This window comes from Haemaphysalis longicornis, unplaced genomic scaffold (assembly GCF_048455015.1).
Source record: "Haemaphysalis longicornis isolate Haplotype H1 unplaced genomic scaffold, Haemaphysalis longicornis Haplotype H1 scaffold_10, whole genome shotgun sequence".
Classification (NCBI taxonomy): Eukaryota; Metazoa; Arthropoda; class Arachnida; order Ixodida; family Ixodidae; genus Haemaphysalis; species Haemaphysalis longicornis.
The window spans coordinates 67,566,549-67,589,401 of NW_027526204.1; positions in this window are offsets into that span (position 1 = coordinate 67,566,549).

A 22,853-nucleotide genomic window follows, 5' to 3' on the forward strand; every position below is an offset into this window, starting at 1 on the left:
ATCATGTATGCCCGAAATTTAAATGTATCATACATTTTGTCGCCAAAACCCCATCCGTCTGTATACTATCGAATGCCTAGAGAATTAACATGGGCACTAAATTATTAACAAAAACGGCAACTCCAGCTTAATTTTTTTCGCCTCGTATGCAGGAATTCAAAAAAGTTCAAGAATCACGTCAAGGCCCTGTCCCAACATGCCTGTCCGGGCGCTCACCATTTTCTTCATCTTACAAGCTACTGGCTACAAGGACCGTCCTGTATTTGCAGTCCCTCTCCAAGCGTCCTCAGCTAGCAATTGCACGGCGGATTCATCAAAAGATGACATCGGAGCACGTGCGACCTGCCCGTTTGTGCAACAAGTAGACGTCGACGAAAGCAGAGACCCCGTTGAGATACCAACGGTGAAATGCACTACCCCGCAGAGCCTTTGCACACCGAAGGGTGACAACAGATGTGTTGAAGTGTACAGCACGTTTACTGTTTTTTACCGAGCAGACAAACAAAGTACACGTTTAGTAGGGCCGAAAAGGATCAGACTACCTACGTCATGTGTTTGCGCTACCGGAAAAAGTGCGCCAGCTGACCATGGTGTTGAGCGAACACCGCTTAACGATGTACCGCTCAACGACGGAGCAATATTCCGAGCGAAGTGATATTGGTGACGGCTTTAGTTAAGGACATTTCTATAACATGACATCCTGAATTACAGAAGCTCAATAGAGGAGACAGTTTCTAAATTACGCTACATTAAGGCAATGTAAGTTAACTGTGTGCAAGTATGGCGCATACGCATTTGGTATTCAGAATACGTTCGCAATCGATCTATTACTTAGCAGTTTGAGGCTAAGTTTTTCGAAGCCTCATAAATACACGTGCTGGAAGCGCACAGCGCAAATTTGTTGTCGGATGGTTTGCATTAAAATGTCGTCAGTTGTATGGATTTGGAGTAAACGTGGAAATAAAACTGACCTTCGATCACACCATGAGGGTGCATCTTCAAAAAAGGAAATAATTTTGTGCTCCGTCTACTTGAAACGTGTTTTGTTGTTGCTTATTTTCGAAAAGGTAAGTTTATGGTTCCAATGCTATTGCTAGCCGCAAATCAGCAAACATTATAAATTTCTTTCCCGCTACGATCCTTGCTAAAGCAATTTTCCTCTAAAAGGTGCACACGTGTTGCGATATTTGAGACCATGTTTTTTTGTCATTGTTAGTGAAGTAACGAAATTGAAGTGCCACTCTGTCGCTTGTCGTTTTGGGTCCAGGTTGTGCTTATGCTAGTAATAAATTGGCATTTGCAGTGTTTCAGATGGCGAAAGCACCTCTTGGTTTATAAGGTGCCATAGTGAAGATCTCCGGAATAATTCTGTACACCTGGAGGGTCTTTGACGTACACCGAAAGCACTACACACGGGCGTTTAGTTTTTTGCCTCTATCAGAAACGTAGCCACTGCCGCATGGATCACACCTGAGTACAGCGGCCCAGCAGCACAACGCCTTAGGCACTGAGCCACCGCAGTGGCTATTAGAGAAACATGAAACAGTCGCACAGGGCAAGAAAGATATCATTGTGGGTTCACTCATGTTCATATATGAGGAAAGGTAGTTTCCAGCAACGCTCCGTAAAAGAAATTAAACCATGCCCTTTTACATCTCAGTATGCCTGCTGTGGCTCTGTAGTTGAGTACACGAATTCGGGTGGTGTTCGGTGGCAACCAGTAGGACAGACACTGCTTGCCATCGTCCGTCCCACTGACGAGGGAGTCACATGGTTTGTCAGTCAGCCAAGGAATTGACTTTTTATTGTGCAAAGCACGTTTTTTTGTGCAAATGGTCGTCGGCTTGGGAGAAGTCATCAAACATACTAGTGGCTGTCGCACCGGCGGGTTTGGATATTCCAGCAGCTCTGTGCAGTTGGCCCTGCTTTCATTATTTAGGATACCGAAAGCCCTGAAAACTTGGCTCATCGAACCCGAAATGCTGTCCACCCGAAAGGGGTATTTCAGGGTAAGGCTATTGAGGTAATCTACTCAAAGTTGTATTTGGTGAAGGATGTTTGTGTAAGTAAAGTCAAAAGCGTTTCCGAGCAGATGTGTACCAAGTACAACTTAACAGGCTGTGGGCTTTCTTAGAGAACTTTTTGAGGAAGTGTTCAACCCTTTTTCAATTGACATAAAATACATATTATTCATTGCCTCACAAACAAATGTTGGATTGTGTCGAGGCCACCACTGAAAGCGTTGGGGATGTGACGCTTCCAACTTCTTGTGTTATTACGGTTGCGGGCTTTCTGGATCTGTATATCTGCGATCAACGAATGTTAAATGGGATCATTCAGTGTACCTACAGCTGCAAGGGGATTGTATTGGCTCTTCAATTGCTCCACTGTGGAGTGACTTATTGCTGGCGCATTTTGATGGGTTGCTGCCTTCTTGCACGCCCAAAAGTGACGTAGCCCGTGTGTTTAGGTACAGTGGAGTCCAGTGTTAAAGGGAAACGGCAAGCACGTGGATGCGGCGCTCTTGGAAGCACCGGTGCCAAGAAGTGGCGAGAATCGGAGACAGCCGCCACATGCGCACTTGCCGCATGAGGCGGAAAAATCCGCTCTGTTGGCTGCTACGGCTCTCCGCTGCGCCGCTCACATCCGTCTACTGCGAAATCCCTCAGCTACTGCGAGCTTAGCGGCGCAACTGAGCGCTGTAGCAGACGACAGAGCTGCTTCTGCCGCCTCATGCGGTCATTGTGCATGTGCCGGCTCACTCCGCTTCTCGCCACTTCTCGGCGCCTGCGCTTTGCAGAGAGCACTGGCCACGCGCTCGCCGTTTCCTTTTAACACTGCACCCTAATGTACGTAGGTGATTATGTGGTGTTGCTTCAAAGTGACGGTATCAGTGTAGATCAGACTTCGAAAATGTATTGTGGGGATTTTTCAAGATTGCCTTAGCCCCCTGATTATGACCCAGGAAATCCCAGTCGAAAGTTACATTCGTTTCTTTGACCTACGTCGGTTGTTCAAGAATTCCCATGTGTGTTGGGGCTATGACTCACGTAATAATAAGCCGTTCCTTTCATATGAGTCTTGTAATTCAAAATTGTCAAGCGGGGTATTCTTCTCACATGTTTGTCAAATGTCATCAAAAAGTTATGCCCTCATGCAATGCCAGATAGCTTTAGTGTTCACGCCTCCCATCTTCTGTCTGCAGGCTACCATCTGCTTTTGATCAGTACCGATGCTGAAAGATTGCTTAAATCTCTTACGAACACAAACAAAGGAAAAAGTTAAAATCACCCACAAAAAAAAAATCTTGTTATGCCATACATTCATGGAGTGTCACACAAACTGTAGAAAGTTGCTGAGCGTGTGAATCTTCACATCCTGTTATCTGCACGGCATAAGTTGCCCAAGCTGTGTAAAATAACTGGCCGAATTCAAAACCGGTTTGTGTTTGTCAAAAAATCAGGCTACTTACCTGCACATTAAACTGTGAACTTTTTCTTGGATGATTGTTTTATCTGATTTTTCTTGTTGCTTGTTCAGATGTCTGCCGACAGTGGGTTTTTCTCTGCTTTGTACACGTGGCTGCGTTGCAGCAGCGGTATCTGCCGGGCCATTGCGATAGAATGTATATTTATGTGTGTGTTTCCATAGTTAAAAATTATTTGGAAGTCAGAACTTGTCTGTGGTCTTCTTCTCGTCCCTGGTGTTTGTTCGCGCTGTGTACCTCATTGATCACGAACTCTCGTAACTTCTTCGTACAGCGCATACGCGGCCCGTCGTCAGCATTCCTCCGTTTTTCTTATTTGAATTCATCACAATAGTTCGTAATGTCTTGCTGTCCACAGGTTTGGTTTGCGGATAAGGGCATATAAATTGTGACGTAGTGATCAACCTAAGCACTCGTAAGTTACCTGCCACGGTATATCAGTGCCCAAGGCGTGCTTTTTCGCTGAGTACGGGGCTGTATTCGACTTGCAGTGGCCGATTTTTGGGTAGATTCAAAAACACACAAAAACGCCGGTTTATTGGTATTTCGACTCAGGTTAGGTATTCAGAGAATCTGGACTGATAAAACACAGGTTTACAGGTAAACGGGGAATTCTTGAGCCGTTTGAGTTTCGGAGACGGAAGTCTTGCTAAGTTGGTCTGCGGAACACGCGCAAGAAATGCTTGAGAAACTAGAGTAAGACAGCAAGGCCGTGATACAAAATATATATATAAATGCATCCAAAGGGATGACTAAACATGCCAAAGTCTCCCTCGTCCGCTTATGTAATGAAATGATAGATCAGGCGAATGAGCATATCTATCTCAAACCGGTTGTCAAACGTGACCGCAATCACGAGAGGGAAATTTCGCGCAGAATAATAAGGGGCTTGAGGGCTTTCGGCAAACACTCCCGAATAATGAATAGTACGCGTCCTCTATCACTTAAAACAAGAAGATACAACTAATGCGTCCTGCCAGTGATGACATATGGAACGAAAATTTGGGGCCTGACTACGCAACTATAAAGCAAACTGCGGTCGTCTCAGCAGGCCAGGGAAAGAGTAATGATTGAAGTAACACTCGGAGGCAGAAAACGAGCTTCGTGGACCAGGGAGCAAGCTCGAGTAAGTGGTGTGCTAGTTCAAGTGAAGAAAAAATAGCCTTGATCTGGGAAAGTAGTGAAAAGAAAGGACGATAGGTTGGCCACGAGGGTAATGGAATAGATAATAAGAGATAGGACTATACGGAGAGGAAGGCCATTCACACGTTTTAGGGATGAAATAAGGAAGTTCAGTGGAAAAGAATGTACTCGAGGAGCGCAGTACAGGAGCGGTTGAAGGTCAGTGGTATAGGCCTTCGTCCTGCAGTGGACCTGAGTAAGCTGCTGGACTTGATGAGGATCATTTTGATGGTGATGATGATGGTTGTTGTTGTGGTTGTGGTGGTAGTTGTGGAGAAACATTCGCATCAAGCCAACTCCACTTCTGAGCTCTGAACTATTCATGGCTGATGACCTAGGGAAACATTCAAAGAATAAACCTCAAAAGTGGAAATCTATACGCAATAATAAGTTATCCGTTATATTCCAAACGCCAAAATAACACAGGAATTTTCGGTAAGATGATTGCTTAACGTTAAGTACAGGAACGGCGTCTGCAATGCTACAAACATGCATGCGAGCTTTTAGCACAAGCCACCTCTATAATATTAATGAAAATTGGGTTGCTTTGTGATGCGCAATGCTTTGGCGATTTCTCAAGAAAGCGCTTTATTTAAAACGTTATGGCCTAACTAATTCTAGCATGATATACACTGCGGCTTTTCTCAGTGATGGAAAACCTGTTGATGTTCGAAGTTGTAAGATGTTTCATGCAGAACTTTTGGTGAGTGTCGAGTCACAATATCGTCAGTTTACGGCATACGGACCGACTCGAAGATAACTGTTTTTTAGGCGAATGCCTTAGATTTCTATATTTCACGAAACGCGAGCGGTACAAGAGAGAGAGTCAGAAAGAGGGAATACACTTTTACTTGAAACTCTGGCTTCAGGGTAGGGGAGTGCCAGTGGCCCAGAAGGCTGCGGCGACGTCAAGGGCCGACACGGGTACCACTTCTTGGCTCTTCCAGTCCAAGTACGCAGAGCCCTTGACATCGTTGAGGTACGCAGCATCACCCAAATAAGCTGAAGTTGCACATTCCGGAAAACATTAGCTGGGGATCACGTGCCAGGATGAAGCGCGAGCCGGGGAGCATGCTCACGGTATCCCCGGTATCGCTTGTCCTGTTGCTCCGCGTGCGGTTCGATTGCTGAAATGGGGCGGAGTGACTGCACAGACACGGGCGCAAGGGCTCTCTTACATGTGCGGGCTGTTGAGAACCGGAGACTTTAGGGCACCTCCTCTGCTTCGGCCCCACCCCGCAGTGCAGAGACGGCTGAAGCTCCACCCAGCGCTTCAGCGTCGTGGCCTCCCCAGCACCGGTATGGAGGACCTTCCTGTCCCCAAAGGGGCCTGCGGCCACCCAACGCGACGTCTTCGTCCAGCTGCTCCAGCACCTGGAGACGACCGGCCTCAAGCAACGGCTGTAGCCCGGACTGCAATGTCTGAGTGAGGCACTACAGTGCGGGCTCCAGCCGCTCTGCAGACGGTCTGACTGATGAGCCCTACCTCATAGCCCTATCTCTTATTCTTTATTCTGTCTTTATACCTTCCACTTTCCCTCTGCCGTGTCCTTTAACTCCCCTACTTCCCTTTCCCATACGATGTTGTATGCAGCGAAGCTGCCTGACGAGGTGAAAAACATCCGCAGTGAACTTTCTTTCCTATTCCTTTAGAGCAAACCACAACCACCACCACCAGAAAAGAGGAACATTGGTGCAGGAACAGGGTCAAAGAGGTCTTTTAAGAAAAAGTGACACAGCGCGCTGCCGCGAAGCAAAACAGCTGCGCCAAGAAGTGTAGGCCGCTGCCACACATGCAAACCTACACGCCTTGAGAGGTGGGCGGAAAGGGTATTCCTGCACCCTAATGCAATCCGCTGATTCGCCATAACAACGGCGTACTCGGTTGACCATTCCGTGCAGCGAATATTGAAATTGCACCTATCGAGGACGTGTAACATACGATACGCCTGAGAAATGTGATCTGCATTGTTACATCACTCAAAGCTACCATGGCATTTTTCATTGTGCAACACCACAACGCCCACTTTGTACAATGCAGACCTAGGCTTGCACTTTGCGTAATCTTAGGATTGCGAATTGGGGAGCCGGCCGTTGCGTGACCCTCGGCGGTAATAGACGCAGCCCGCGGCTTCTAACCTTGGGACCTTCTCTTCCATCTTTACACTTTGTACCATATACCGCTGCACTTATAAAGTAAACTTCGATACGTCAACATCGGAGCTACAGTTTGCCAGAGTGCTCTTCATGTGGCAACAAAGCCTTACGGTCGGTAAACGATCCAATGGATAAGAGTTTTTGTGGGAGTGGCTTCCATTTCCTTTTGACTGAACTGTACTCTACTATAGAGTACCGAAGACAGAATGACACGCGCGATTACTGCAGCGGCTCCTTCATTTCATAGATTGCGGAACGTTACGTGCTTTTTTCATTTCTACACAATTCATTTGCATACGTCTCTGAGGCGAACCTATTGATGAGACGTGTTTTACAGATGAGCATCTTAAACTAGCTTCCCGTATATTTTTCTTATGGCCGGAAAAAAATTCTCGAATAAAATGTCTTAGACGCCAACTGTTTTTGATGCAAGGGCATTGAATAGCCTGCGCTTGAACTCGGCAATGCCCAAGGGTTACCGTCCATGCCAAACCAACGTAGCCCTCAACAGGGACGCCGAGGAAAGAGGTAAGGCATGTGCTGCCATCTGACGCAGCAAAAGTAAAGCCAGGAAACAAGGCATACTGCTCAGCGTTTCGTACTCGGTCCGATCATGGACTCCGGGACCTCGGAGAAACATCAGGCCGCATAGGAAGCCAGGCGCTCCGAATGAAAAATCGCGGGCCATCTCTACTAACCTGAAACCTGGAGAGGGGCGAAGCATGCACTGTATTAGTATATTCAAATATTGTAAGGCTCTTTCTTGCCACATGACGCACGCTTATTTTGCGCTGGAGAAACCCAGGAGGGAGAAGCAATCGCGTGCTCGCTCAAGCAGTGGCACTCTCTCTTGCGTTGAACTGTGTTTAGGCAATTAAATGAGAAATAGACTGGCCGTAAGTTGTGTTCGTGTCACACGCCACAGCCATGCTAAGCGGCCTGCTGTTTCTCCGCGGCAGCCAAACCTTATAGCACAAGAAGCACTGGACATGATTTAGGTGTAGGCCACGGGATGTTCCCGAACTTTTGCATCCTGTCGTTATCGAGGCAGCTGCCAATCGTGAAGGGTGCAGACATTTTGGAGTGACAAAAATTAAATGCACTGCTCTTAGGTTAATGTTTCTTTAATTGTGCATTTCGCAGCAGTATTGGTTTGCAGGCATGATTCGGGGTCTGATTTGCGGATGAGCAACTTCGCTATTAAAACTGCTTTTTACGCGAGTCACGATATTCAGCAGGATATATGGGCAAAAAATTATTAGCAAAGAAGAAGCACCTAAATAGGTTTAAACCATCGACCGCCCTGCTTTAATGGCCAACGTATTAGTTGAAGTTTATTTCCATAAACGTACACCGTTATGGCGGAACATAGGGTAAAAAGTTGCACTCAGAAACTTGACGGAGCTCTATATCCTTCATGGTTAGAAACAACAGAAACAACAGCGACAACAGCTGCGGGGAAAAGAAAAAAAACGCGATACACAAACACCGCTTGTGGGTGTCAAAAAAAACTAGCACGGCAATTTATACGCAACGTGGTTCTTTCCCACAGTGCTGAGTAACTATAGCTGTTTTGCAAAAGTGTAAGAGTGATTCAATAAACTGAATCCACTTGCAACGATTCGCGAATGTTGCATCATTCTTGTTGATCCGCTCTCCCGGGTTTCTTCCCTGATTTCACATCGTCTCACTCTTCGTTGACGCTCACTAGGTGTATCAGTGACTCACGGATACCGTCAGGTACCCAGGTGTGGTTGAAATTAGCAAAAAGGCTCGCTCCAATACTTGCTGTTAATATGGTTGCACTGCAAAGCTGTAAACGGCACGCACAATTACTCATGCAGCGTCACTTGAATTCACACACGTGGCTCTAAAAACAGTGAAACCAGAGACTCCTCCAGCCGCTACCTGGGATTCGCGGAGGCGGCGTTTTGAACGCGGCAGCGTGGCCAGAAAGAAAACGGAAGGAAGCGTCTTTCCTAAGGTTGAACGGTGGCACTCCCGGATATGTCATCTCTCACTGACTCCCCCTCACTCTTGTTTCATGTGTCGCCTCCAAAAAGCGCCCTCGCCGTCCCCAGATGCTGAATCCAAACCACCGTCTGTCTCGTAGTCTCCACGTGGGGGCGTAGCCAGTAGTTGCCTTGGGTGTTTTTTTGTGTGTGTAGCGAGTAGTAGCCCGGGAGTTTTCTGTTGACGCGGACACGAAAATTTTCTTGGCTGGTTAGAGTCATACTGCTCCGCAGTAAAATCGAATTGTGCGGCAAAATATTCTTCACCACAGAAGTAACCTACATGACCTTGTGGTGTTTTAAGAGCGAATGCTCTTTATAAGCGACCCCAAATCATCCACCGCCGGCGTCGGCGGCGGCGGCGGCGTCCGCAGTGCTCTTTAAAGAAAAAACAGCATCCGGCGCCAGGTTTCGATCCGAGGACTTTGCGGGCCGCAGCGCGACGCGCTACCGACCAAGCCACGGACGCGACGGTGATATCAGTGTTAGACGCGCCTTATATCTTTAACGCATTCAAACTACGTCGTCAGCGGCGTGCGTTGGCGACTCAGCGGCGTTATAGCGGCTTGATAACTGCGTGGTGTACACGTGATACTACAAACCCGATGGAAGAGATGGAAGAGAAGGCGGCGAGGCGGTGGGCTGCGGGGGCCGAGCGCAAGCGCCGCAAGCGGGCCGACAACCGTGCATTCGCACTTTCACATTCTCCCCCTCGGGGAAATGCGGGGGAATTTTTTTTTTTTAAAGTGCCTGGCAATGGCGATACTCAGTAATGAATTTCTGGGCGCAGCGGCAGTGCGCCCAGGGAGCACTCACTCGTGGGTTCTCCGGACGGAATTGAAGATGAGCCTATCCGTAGGCGGCGCGAAGAGCGTCTTGGGAAGGGACCGAGAGCTACGTCTTAAGCGAACCCACATCATAGTCACGCGCACGCCCCCCTCCCATTTTCGCCAAGTGTCGCGCCGTCGAGCGCCTCGTGTGGGCACCGCATACTGCCTTCTCCCCTCCCACGCCAGACGCTTTAGGAGAGCGCTGGCTCGCATCGCCATGGTGAACCGCCCTCCTTTCCAAATTTCTCGACACTCTCCTTCTTTGCTTTCTTTCATCGTTCTCTTTTAGGGGCGAAGCTCCTTAAGGCGTTGGTCTGTCCATCCTCGACGTATGTATGTAGCCACCTCTAGTTTAGTTCTTGGATTGTTTACTAGATGGCGTGGCTACCTCTAGTTTAGTTCTTGGATTGTTTACTAGATGGCGGTACTTGTATATGATGAAAAGATGCGCTTGGATTGTTTACTAGATGGCGTGGCTGCCTCTAGTTTAGTTCTTGGATTGTTTACTAGATGGCGGGGAGCGTTGTAATAGGCCTCCTGCGCTGGAGTTTTGGAGACATGCAGCGCCCCTAGCGGCCGACGCCTCTGGGTAGTACAAAAGCAGACGACCCTCGCCGCCCTCCATGTGTTTTCAATTACAAGCCAGAGTGAAAGTTGGTTGTGGCGCTTTGCGGCGTGTTTAAATGACTGCATACTGTATGAAATAGCCCTTAAAGTAGCTGCAGAGGCTAAACAAAATAATATCCCCTAAAAGAAGCCGATTTGTCGGCTTTCTTTTGAGCGAGCTGTAACGGTGGTCGCGGCGTGGGACAGTATCGCTAGGTCGGTGGTTTAACTGTTTGACGACAGTTACAGTTTTTTTCTTCTTGCGTGCGGTCGACAAAGGAAAGTTCACGAGTAGCATAAACCCGGAACGCTGCTCATCTTACATCCTGAGGTAACTGCAAAAGGTTGCTTCATCGGGAGCTTTAAGCGAACGCAAGATTTGCGCAGCTGACTCAGCTGACACTGCTGGCCTGGCACCGCCTTTGAAACGAGTGGAAATTTTGTTTCGTATTTTCGCAAACTAAATGATTCTTGCGTAACGTTTTACGCCGCATGATTTACGAACGGCAGGGTACATGTATACTGGCGAGTAGGTGGGGCAATTGCGCCAAATAAATAAACAAATTAAGCGCTATTAAAGGACGCAAAACACGCACCAAATCACACGCACAGCATAACATAACACAGCCGCATACACGGCGCGGGGCCCCGAATATTTACATACCATCATCCCTGACTGTGTTGGTTTTCTAGTGCAGGGGTCGTCGAATCTGAATGCCGACACGACAGTTTTGACTTCAAATGGAGTTAGACAGCGAGACAAGAACAGAGAATTGGCGTCCTCCAGTTGAATTGACCCCATCCCCCGATGTTCACACTTCGCCAGAATATTATCAAATGTTATCAGAAATTCGCTGAATTTTTTCTCTTTGCATTCAAAGTCCCCTCCTCCTCCTCCTCCTCCTCCTCCTCCTCCTCCTCCCCCCCCCCCGCCCTCGATTTGCCGTCCAGCTGCATGGAACTCGGCCGTTGCTGACCCTCATTCTAGGCTATTAAGTGCGAACTGGGAATGTATGCTGCAAGAGCATAATTAAGTAAAGTGAGAGCAAACACGGAAAGCGAGCGGCCTCTTAGTTCGCCCGACCACTTTGTTTTACGGCCACTAATTTCGGAATCGCAAAACAGATTTCACGCTTCTGACGGTCGCGGCAATTTGTCACTGAGACACGCAACAAAACGGCAAGCTAACGCTGCACCATGTATTCGTAACGGCGACGCAAACGAGCACTGTTTAATGAAAGTGCATGCATAGTGTGCAGGTACGCAAAAGAGCGGCGCACCGCAGCAGGCGAGCCTGCGGTCCGCCGGACTCGCTGGCTTTTTAAAGCGCGATCATCGCCGATTGCGTCACTCTTCTTTTTTGGTCGGCTGTTTTTGAGAAGTCTTTGTCACCTAGAGTAGTAGTTTAAACTAGAAATTTCACTTAAAATTTCACTTCGTACGACCATCGCTCGGTGAACCTGCGAGTAGCAGACGCCGTCACGGTCCCGGCACTTTCGTCGGCGCTGTAAACGTGCTTAGCGCTGCAAAGCTTTTTCCCCTAATGCCACGTTGATCACTGAAATAGATCGGACGCGTCGGGGATGAGCTGGTGACCACGTCGCAAAATAATCGGGAGCGTCGAGCTCATTTTGCTTCTGTCAACACGGGATCCTATGGGACCCGCGCAGCTTTGTACTACCCGGAAGTACTGCCCGGAAGCCGCTTGCGCAGCGCCCCCTGGGCAGCGCAGGAGGCCTATAAAATCCGTTCGCTGTTGGCGCGCGCTCGGAGTCGCCCGATGGATAAGGCTGCAGATGTGCGAGCCCGCAAGGCAGAAGCGCTCCGTGAAGCTACGCGACGCCGCCGCCAAGATCCTGCCGTACGAGAGCGGGAGGCTGAAGCGTGTCGTCTGGCTGCGCGATGACGCCGCCAAGATCCCAGCGTTCGAGAACGAGAGGCCCAAGCGTCACGGCAACGGCGCGAGGACCCTGCCGTACGCGAAGCGGCACGGCTGCGGCGCGAAGAGGATCTCCAAAACGTCAGAGAACGGGAAGCGGCGAGAAAGCGCGCGTATCGGCAGGCAGACCCCGATGCAGTGAGAGCTCGTGAGGCGTCTGCAAAACGCATCAGGCGAGCTCAGCCCCAAGGTGCCGACGCGCGGTTTAAGCGAGACTTTCTAGACGTTACGTTCGGACACCGATGTAGTGGGCGAACTTTCACTGAAGAGTCACGGTTTTACCGATGATTTCCCCTCAGGAGCTTCGCCCACTCATCATCATTCACCCCGTGGATATGCTGTGAATTTTTTCTTACACTTGGCATCGTTCACTCGGTTATGCCGACAACGCAGCTCGACCCAGAGACCACCGCCAAAGGGCTGCGCCCTAAAAGGACAACGAACGTACACCCGGCAGCAAACTAGGCCGGGGAACGCGAGAGCGTAGCAAAATGCATCGCCGTGCCGTCTGACGTTGCACTTCTGGTGTCGAGACGCCGATGTGCGCGTGCGCACCCAACTCGCGCATATTGCGCTGTTCTTTTTTTCTCTTGAAGCGGCAAAGTAGGTAGCATTGAGCGCTTGACAATGGGGGTCACTTTTTATGCGAAAGGCTAGAATGCCTCGATGCCAGCGCCACTGTACAGGGCGGAGACAACCTTTGAACGGTCCCTGCAACCGCAATTGGTCGACGTGCTTAACGCGTTGTTCTGTTCGTTTCCCACGGGACATAGTAAATTTGCGAAACATAACATGATTCAAACTTCGCCATTAAATCACGTTGCAGCGATAATTTTAGCGACGTTTTGACACAATTTTTTGCTTCAACGGCGAACGAGTGACCCAAAATGGCGGCGCCAGCCTATACGTGTCTCCACCCTGTACGCCAGGACGCGTAAGTCGAGGCACCCTGCGAAAGGCATCTCGCTGGCCCACTTCGGCTGCGGACTGCGAGAGTGAAGCGTGCCTTACTGTAACTCACTGGCTCTGACAAAGGAGGCGTAGCCCCAAGATTTTGATATCTTTATTTTAATGGCGAAGGCGGTTGTTCGACTTTATAAAATAGAAATTTTGGTCTCCATCTGTGTCAATCGATTGAACGCGTATTGCAACCTATTATTAAAGTCTGTTATTGTTTTATCAAATCCACGGCTTTGCCGATCTCGGCTCGCGTTTTATCCCGTCAATACCTGTATTATACGTGTGCACGTTGACCTGTCACCACACTTTATTCCAATAAATTATTTCTCGCCTACATTCCTCCTGTTTTAGTGTGCTCATTTTCAGTTACCGACAAACTGCATGTTTTAGGCAAAACATAAAAAACTTGATTGAACACATGTGTCACAGTTTCGTCACTGAGATGGGCAAGATATGTTATCTGTCGGATCACGGCAGAAGCAAGCAATGCACACTTTCCCCTCGCCGTTCGCTGCCGAAGCATCTGTGAGCGAGGCGCGTTAGCAAAGAAAGTGGCCCCATCGCTTAATGCAGAATGTGATCAGCTTGGCCGCTTGAAGTGGAGGAGAAGACAGGATAGTGAGCGTGGCTGGACGAGCAAGCGGACATGGATGTCCCGACACCCAAAGTTCAACGTCAGATGTAAAGTCTATGCAATTGGCCACGCACTCGCCTTCCCCCGCCATATTTTGCCGCCGGGTGTACATCAAGAAGAGTATGTTCTCGCTTGAATGTGTTGTTCAAATACAGCTTGCCTCGTACTTTGCCGGAGGTAGAGCTAATAAAACTGGACTCCCCAACAGCCCCTCCAAATTGCAGCTATTGCCGAGATGTGGAATTTCAGGGGACTGCAAACCAGTATTGTACAAAAGGGCATAAAGCCGCAAGAGGCGATAGGCAAAGAGCATTTGTGGGGTTTCTCAATGTGCATCCGTTTTTTAACAGCCAGGCGTTCGCAGGTATCAAATTTCTCAACCATTGTAACTGCGCAATTCCTACATTTCGGAACTATCAAAACAGGTATCGCTTTCTTCTGTTTTTGTCTTGGATGGCGTTAAAGCGCTACCTCCCGTTTCTTCTCTTTGTAGTAGCACCCCGCTTGTGTTCAAAGAATTGCTTGAGCTTTTCATTTTAAGATTTTTTGCAGTCCTGTGCTCCACTTCCTATTTCATTAAACCTTAAGGCCACACCACAAACTTGTATTATCGAGTTGGCTACCTTCTGAGCTAGTTTATTTGAAATTGGCTCCGGATGGTAAATTCTGTATCCTGCTTTAACTACGGATTCCTTCACAAGTAAGAGACCATCCGATTTGGCGTGAAAGGTTGCGAAGGTTTCAGAAGCCGTGCTGTCCTGGCTTCTAATTTCAGTAATAGCTGCTGGAATTTTACGGACTCCATGCACGAAATTTTGCGTATTGCGACCGGAGTAGCTCATTAAAAGCAAACACATTTGCGGAAGATACAGAAGCATGACAAACATGTTTCGAAAAAAAATGTTCACTAATGCTCCCTCGCTTGAACAGGAAACACCAAATGGTTCGCAAACGTCATAGCTTCTTGCGGCATGTACAAGCCCGATGTTAAGAATCGTTATTATGCTCCTCTTTACCCATAACTTGGTATGCTCACCTTCCACGTGGCGTCACCGCAGCCTTGCTCTGTGCAGGGAGAGGAGTACTGGAGACGAGAGGAGAGGAGAGGAGGAGCGGAGTACAAGGAGAGGAGTACTGCTCTCGGCTTGACCAGCCTTGCGCTGTGCAAAATTTGTTCTGACATGGCAGCTGCTGTGACGTCAGTGCAAGCTAGGTATTGGTGGCAACTCGGTTACCGGAGTGACGCGACAAGGGCCACTGTTCAGAATCTTCAGCCCGTCGAAGGTGGCACCAAAATAGTAACCACACCTGCTGATCTCCAGGGCTGGCCGCCGCAAAGAAGCGAAAGGATACCACAACTTGACTATATCTTGTGTCCACCGTTCTGGGAGAGATGAAAGCGAATGACCAAAATACAAAGACAAAATAATTCGCGAGCCTCAAGCTCTTTTCGTTTCATTTGTGCGCAGTTGGGAACCCAAAAATCTAGTTCGCACTCTCGCCCACGAAACTGAGACCCCGATTTTATATGCGGAGATTATTGTTGTAGTGATGACGAAGACGTAAAAGGAAATTATAGTGCCGCGAACCATACATTGGGTTTGTTTATTTTGTGTTTTGCTTTTACCGCCCGGCTGCGCCGGTCTGTGTTATCTTTGCGCCAAGGGAAGCGCGTGTTCCATTCTTTCTTTCTGTGCCGCATGTGTTATCTGTTGTGATAGGGAGAGCATTCCGATCTAACGTGAACAGCCCAGAATAATCTTCTTGGATCTACTATGTTCTCGATGCGAATCGACGTTTCGAGAACCACGCGCGCCGAAAGATAAAAAGCCTGCAGTGCGGACGCCGGGGCATTCGATTCGACGACACTCGCCTGTGCAAGTCACTTTGTTGACCGCTGCTTCGCCGCCTCTGTATTCTTTTGAGTTGTTAGGGGAGCACAAGTTCGCTCCAATAAACGTGTTTCTCATTCAACACAACTGCATCGTCCTTGTCTTCGTGACATCTGGTGGAGGTGCGGGGTACGCACCCTTCATGCCCACTACAACCTCGAAAAGCCGCCAAGCCAGTCCAACAAGAGCCAGCCCCCGCCTGCAAGATTTACCGCCCGAGTTCGGTTTGATGCCAGAAGGGCCCAAGAAAAGGAACGCTGCAACCAACACCATGGTGCAAGAAACAACGTCGCCAATCGTCCTGCAGCAGCCCCGGGAACCGCCATCGTTCCGAGGAGCCCCCGCAGAAGACCCCGAAGAATGGTTGGAGAAACTGGAGCGCGTCCGGAAATTCAACAGGTGGGACGACGCAGAAACGTTCCGGCACGTTTTCTTTTATTTGGAAGATTCGGCTCGCACTTGGTTCGAGAACCACGAGAGCTCCTTGACAAACTGGGCTCAGTTCAAAAGCGAGTTTACTAAGACCTTCACTACCGTCGTGCGGAAAGAAAGAGCCGCGCTTTTGTTGGAAACGCGCACGCAACACCCCAACGAAGGTGTCGTGATCTTCGTTGAGGAGATGAAGCAGCTATTTCGCCGCGCGGACCCCGAAATGACGGAAGAAAAGAAGTTGCGCTTCTTAATGCGCGGTGTGAAGGAGGAGCTGTTTGCTGGACTTGTCCGCAACCCACCCAAAACCATCGCTGAATTCGTGACCGAAGCCAGCACGATTGAGAAGGCTCTCGAAATGCGTGCTAAGCAGTATGACCGGAACTTTGTTGGCGCGGCCAGTGTGAACTACGTCGACAACATGCCGATTCCGGCTGATAGCCTACGCGAGACCATCCGCGCAGTAGTGAGAGAGGAGCTGCGGAAACTTTTCCCGACGACGCCGCAACCCCAAGTCGCTTGCCTAACTGACGTAATCCGGGAAGAAGTTCAAAACGCTTTGGGAACTTCTGTGGCATCCGAAGTACACTGCGAGCCCCAAGCTATGACGTACTCCGTGGCTGTTCACCGACCCCGCCCTGCTCCAACACGTCGTCAAGAGGCACGTCGTCAAGAGGCCCCGCCCTACCGCCGCCCACTGTCGCCCGCCCGACCCCCGGTAGCACAAACCCAGACGCCGAGGAAGACTGACGTATGGCGAACACCGGATAATCGTCCTCTCTGCTACCACTGCGGAGAGGCCGACCACATCTACCGTCGCTGCCCATACAAGAGACTCGGACTACGTGGTTTCTCCGTCGACGCACCACGCCCCCGACCTGGCCAGCACCCATCTGAGATTGAAGAATACCTGTCGAACACCAGCCGTGGACCAGCCCGTTTCAACCGTTCGCCGTCGCCCTACCCGTACCAGTCGCCGAACCGTCGTAGCAGCGCTGACTTCGCACGTGGAAGGTCTCCCAGCCCACGCGGGGGAAACTAAAGGCGGCAACTTCTGGAGGTGAAGTTGCTCTACGGCGAAAAACTAGAAACCCTCCAACGACGCAAGGACGCGCTGAAGACAGTGATTCACGACATGCCCTCATCCCGACGACCCGACCTAACCCTGACGAGACTCCCGAACACGACGATAGCTACACGGCGCGACGCGTACCCGACCTGACCGAGACGTCCGTTGAGAAGACGACGACAACGACGATGCACAGTGCCCGACCATCAACACGTATAAGCAGAGATACGACGCCCCGACGAACCCGGAACTCGAGGAAGACTGCATCTGACGTCAAGGTGTCCATCGACGGCTGTGACGTAGTCGCCCTCGTAGACACGGGAGCTGACTATTCGGTAATGAGCGGACCATTTGCGTCTAAACTGAAGAAAGTTATGACCAAATGGGACGGTCCGCACATACGCACAGCAGGAGGCCACCTCGTGACGCCAAGTGGAACGTGCACATCGCGCGTCACCATACACGGCACAACGTACCCTGCGGCGTTCGTCGTTCTGCCTAACTGCTCCCGCGACGTGATTCTCGGAATGGACTTTTTGACGGACAACGGCGCAATAATTGATCTGCAGACCAAGTCGATAACATTTTCCTCCAATCACTCCACGACGCCGCAGCCGAACCCCGATCACCGTGCTGCTGTCAGGATCGCCGACGATCACATCACCCTGCCACCCCGCGCAAGCTTGATGATCGCCGTCTACTGTGAGGATGCTGCTTCTGACATCGACGCTATCGTAGAGAGTGATCGAAGGTTTCTTCTCGACCGCGGTGTCTCCGTCGCAAGAGGCATTGCGCACTTTAAGCAACGCCAATCTCACGTTCTGGTCACTAATTTCACCGAAGAGTACCAGCATTTAAACAAGGGAGCTGCAATTGCGTTCCTCGAAGAAACGCAAGAAGCAAGTGATGTGATCGCAGTCGCCGACTTTGAACGCACACCCGTAGAAACATTCAAGCTCCCGCAGCCATTCGACGTGAATCCGGCGCTACCGCAAGAACAACGGAAAAAATTATTGGCTTTGCTGCGTCGCTATAGCGAATGTTTTTCGTCGAGCGCAAAACTACGTCAGACCCCTCTAGCGAAGCACCGAATAATAACCGAAGATGGAGCCCAACCTACCCGACAGTCACCGTACCGCGTCTCTTCACACGAACGGGAAGCCATCCGGACTCAAGTCGACGACATGCTGAGCGATGACATTATACAGCCATCGAAAAGCCCCTGGGCTGCGCCCGTCGTACTCGTAAAGAAAAAAGACGGCACATTAAGGTTTTGCGTTGACTACCGGCGACTGAACAAAATCACGAAAAAGGACGTGTACCCCCTCCCCCGAATCGACGACGCCCTCGACCACCTCTGCCACGCGAAGTACTTCTCATCGATGGACCTGAAGACCGGCTACTGGCAAATTGAAGTGGACGAGAGAGACCGAGAGAAGACTGCATTTATAACCCCAGACGGCCTATACGAGTTCAAGGTGATGCCGTTTGGGCTGTGCACAGCACCAGCGACGTTTCAAAGAGTCATGGACACTGTGCTAGGTGGCCTTAAGTGGCACACCTGCCTCGTATACCTCGACGACGTAGTGGTATTCGCCCGGACTTTCGACGAACACATTGCAAGGTTGGAGTCTGTACTCGAGGCCATTCGTACGTCGGGGTTGACGCTGAAGCCTGAAAAGTGCCGTTTCGCATACGGGGAACTCAAGTTCTTGGGCCACGTCGTCAACGCCGCGGGAGTCCTACCTGACCCGGCAAAAACTTCAGCCATTGCGAACTACCCAAGGCCGAAAGGCAAGAAGGGCGTGCGAAGATTTCTCGGGCTGTGCGCATACTACCGGTGCTTCGTCGCAAACTTCGCACGCATTGCAGAGCCACTCACGCGCTTGACGAAAGATAGCACCCCTTTCAGCTGGGAAAACGACCAAGAAAAAGCATTCTGCGAGCTGCAAAAACGCCTGCAAAGCCCGCCCGTGCTCGCTCATTTCGACGAAAATGCCGAAACGGAAATGCACACGGACGCCAGTGATATAGGCTTGGGTGCCGTCCTTGTCCAAAAGCAAAGCGGCTGCGAAAGGGTAATCGCCTATGCCAGCCGTGGTCTGTCGAAGGAAGAGAAAAACTATTCTGCCTCTGAGAAAGAGTGCCTGGCTATTATATGGGCGATTTCAAAATTTCGCCCATACGTGTATGGAAGGCCATTCAAGGTTGTAACAGACCACCATGCGCTGTGTTGGCTCGCCAATTTGAAGGACCCCTCCGGCCGTCTTGGGCGGTGGAGCTTGCGCCTGCAGGAGTTCGACGTTACAGTCATTTATAAATCCGGCAGGAAACACTCCGACGCCGACTGCCTGTCCCGCGCCCCCGTCGACCCACCACCACAAGACGCTGATGAAGACAGCGCGTTCTTCGGGATCGTGACGGAGAGCGACCTAGCCGCCAAGCAGCGTGCCGACCCCGACTTACGCGTCATAATCGAGTACCTCGAGGGATGCAACGTTGCCGTTCCAAGGACCTTCAAACGCAGCTTACCAGCATTCAGCCTCAGAAACTCCGTCCTCGTGAAGAAGAATTTCAGCCCCGGAACAAGAGCGAATTGCCTTCTCGTCATCCCCGCGGACCTTCGTGACGAAATTTTGGAAGCGTACCACGACGACCCGTCATCTGGACATCTTGGCACAGCCCGCACTATTGGAAAAATCAAGGCGAGGTACTACTGGCCCGGCCTTACCTCTGACGTCACCCACTACGTCCGGAGCTGCCGTGACTGCCAGCGACGAAAAACGCCGCCGACAAGACCCGCCGGACTTCTGCAACCGATCGCCGTTCCTTCGAGACCATTTCAACAGATTGGAATGGACCTGTTAGGCCCGTTCCCTACGTCACGATCACAGAACAAGTGGATTGTCGTAGCGACAGACTACATGACGCGCCACGCAGAGACCGCCGCTCTTCCGAGGGGGACTGCACAAGAAGTGGCAAAGTTTTTTATAAGCGAAGTTGTGCTGCGACATGGAGCCCCGGAAGTCCTAATCACCGACCGCGGGACGGCATTTACTGCGGAGCTGATACAAGGAGTATTACGCTACAGCAACACGGATCACCGAAGAACGACGGCGTACCACCCCCAAACGAACGGACTGACAGAACGTCTGAACAAGACAATCGCAGATATGCTGTCAATGTACGTTGACGTTGAACATAAGACTTGGGATGAAGTGCTCCCGTATGTCACGTTTGCGTACAACACGGCTATCCAGGAGACGACATAGCTGACGCCGTTCGAGCTTGTCTACGGTAGAAGGCCGACTACGATGCTCGACGCCATGCTTCCGCACGTAGAAGACGACGACCTCAACGCCGACGTCCACGGATATCTTCAACGTGCGGAAGAGGCCCGCCAGCTCGCTCGAGTTCGTATAACGGACCAGCAGCTGGTGGATGCGGGCCGCTACAACCTCCGACGCCGAGACGCCGAGTACCAACCAGGGGATCGTGTGTGGGTTTGGACTCCCATCCGACGACGCGGACTCAGTGAGAAGCTCCTGCGACGGTATTTCGGACCCTACCAGATTCTACGACGTGTTGGCCAACTTACCTACGAAGTGATCCCCGATGGTGACTCCGGCACATCACGACGACGCACGCGGCCTGAAGTCGTCCACGTGGTTCGCTTAAAACCTTTCTACGGACGATGACGAACTTTTATTTTCATTTGTTCGGACTGTCGCTTATGTTAGCATCGGGTCGATGCACTCTTAGAGATGGGGGTAATGCCGCGAACCATACATTGGGTTTGTTTATTTGTGTTTTGCTTTTACCGCCCGGCTGCGCCGGTCTGTGTTATCTCTGCGCCAAGGGAAGCGCGTGTTCCATTCTTTCTTTCTGTGCCGCATGTGTTATCTGTTGTGATAGGGAGAGCATTCCGATCTAACGTGAACAGCCCAGAATAATCTTCTTGGATCTACTATGTTCTCGATGCGAATCGACGTTTCGAGAACCACGCGCGCCGAAAGATAAAAAGCCTGCAGTGCGGACGCCGGGGCATTCGATTCGACGACACTCGCCTGTGCAAGTCACTTTGTTGACCGCTGCTTCGCCGCCTCTGTATTCTTTTGAGTTGTTAGGGGAGCACAAGTTCGCTCCAATAAACGTGTTTCTCATTCAACACAACTGCATCGTCCTTGTCTTCGTGACAATAGTATAGGCGACTGGAGAAATGGACCGGTGGTCCATGCTTCAATTTCGTCAACAGCTATCCTCTAACAAGCTAGTTGTTTCTAGTCAGTGAGTGATTGATTGAGTGAGTGAGTGAGTGAGTGGGAGAGTGAGTGAGTGAGTGAGTGAGTGAGTGAGTGAGTGAGTGAGTGAGTGAGTGAGTGAGTGAGTGAGTGAGCGAGCGAGCGAGCGAGCGAGTGCGCTGGTCATCTTATATTGAGCTGTCGAATTGTGGAAGTGTCAGAAATTGTTGTTTCCTTGCAATCATGAAATTAAACTTTACTACAAAACGTGACACACCTTCTTCTGGCTCACAATACTCTGAGAAAAGGTATTTCACTACAATATTACGCCTCACTGCTAGACACCGGAGGCGATAAGCCAAGGTCATCAGCTTTAAAAAGTGCTATCAACTGCTTGTGGTCAAGCACCCCGTATTTACAATTACATATATAGGGCATGTCTCTGTTCACGATCGGAGGCCGGAGTGGGCCATTTGTCATGCAACGACATTTCATGATAACGAAAATAAGTGCCACAGCAGGCACTTATGTCAAGTTCGTGTATTGTGCCGGCCTGCAAAGCGGAATAAATGCAAGACCTACACGGAGCAACAGCACACTGGTACCAGTGACTGGCAACGCGCAACTTCTGCGTTTGTTCAGCGCGGTAAAAGAAGGGATGTTTTCTTAGAAACTCTTAACTGTCTGGTGCGTAGGAATATTTTTTTCACAAGTGTTCTGAAAAGCTTGCTTTGTGCAAATGATGGCCTAAATAGACTCAAATTATGCGCTTTTTTCTGAAACCAACACTCTTCTCTCTCTAAATAGAGACTGTTTTTAAAATATCCGACCATTACGAAAAATCACGCTCAGATAGCCGCATATTGTTTCTAGCATTTTGTATTCCTTCTCTGAGCATAACTGCTTTATGATGTTTTTATAAATTTATCTTAGACAATACACCAAGCCAAATCCTACAACTTTAGAAAGTTCATTTTCCCTGGAAAAAAAATGAGATTAAAACTCCTTGGAGAATCTGGCCCCTATATTACCCGGAAATAAACTACGCGTAGACCTGCAAGCACAAATGTTAAACTTCGTCGGAATACCAGAGTATATAAACGTCTTTGTATTTAGACTACTTTATAGTTTGTACAATTACACTAAAGTCTTCGCCGGAGACGCTGACGAGTGAATCTAACAGGAGGAGTGATCCCGCTTCACAAATCAGAAGGGGAAAACATCCCCCAGAATGATCGTGGAATCTCTATTTCCTATGTTCTCTGTAAAATTCTACATCCCCCAGTTGTTTCCAGCCATATTAGTTATTCGAGTAAAACAAGTTTTTTAAATCATTGAAACCACGTTCATTCGCAGTTTACGGAGAACGTTTATTTAAGTTTTACGACTGATTGTATATTCTTAGATTTCTGTAC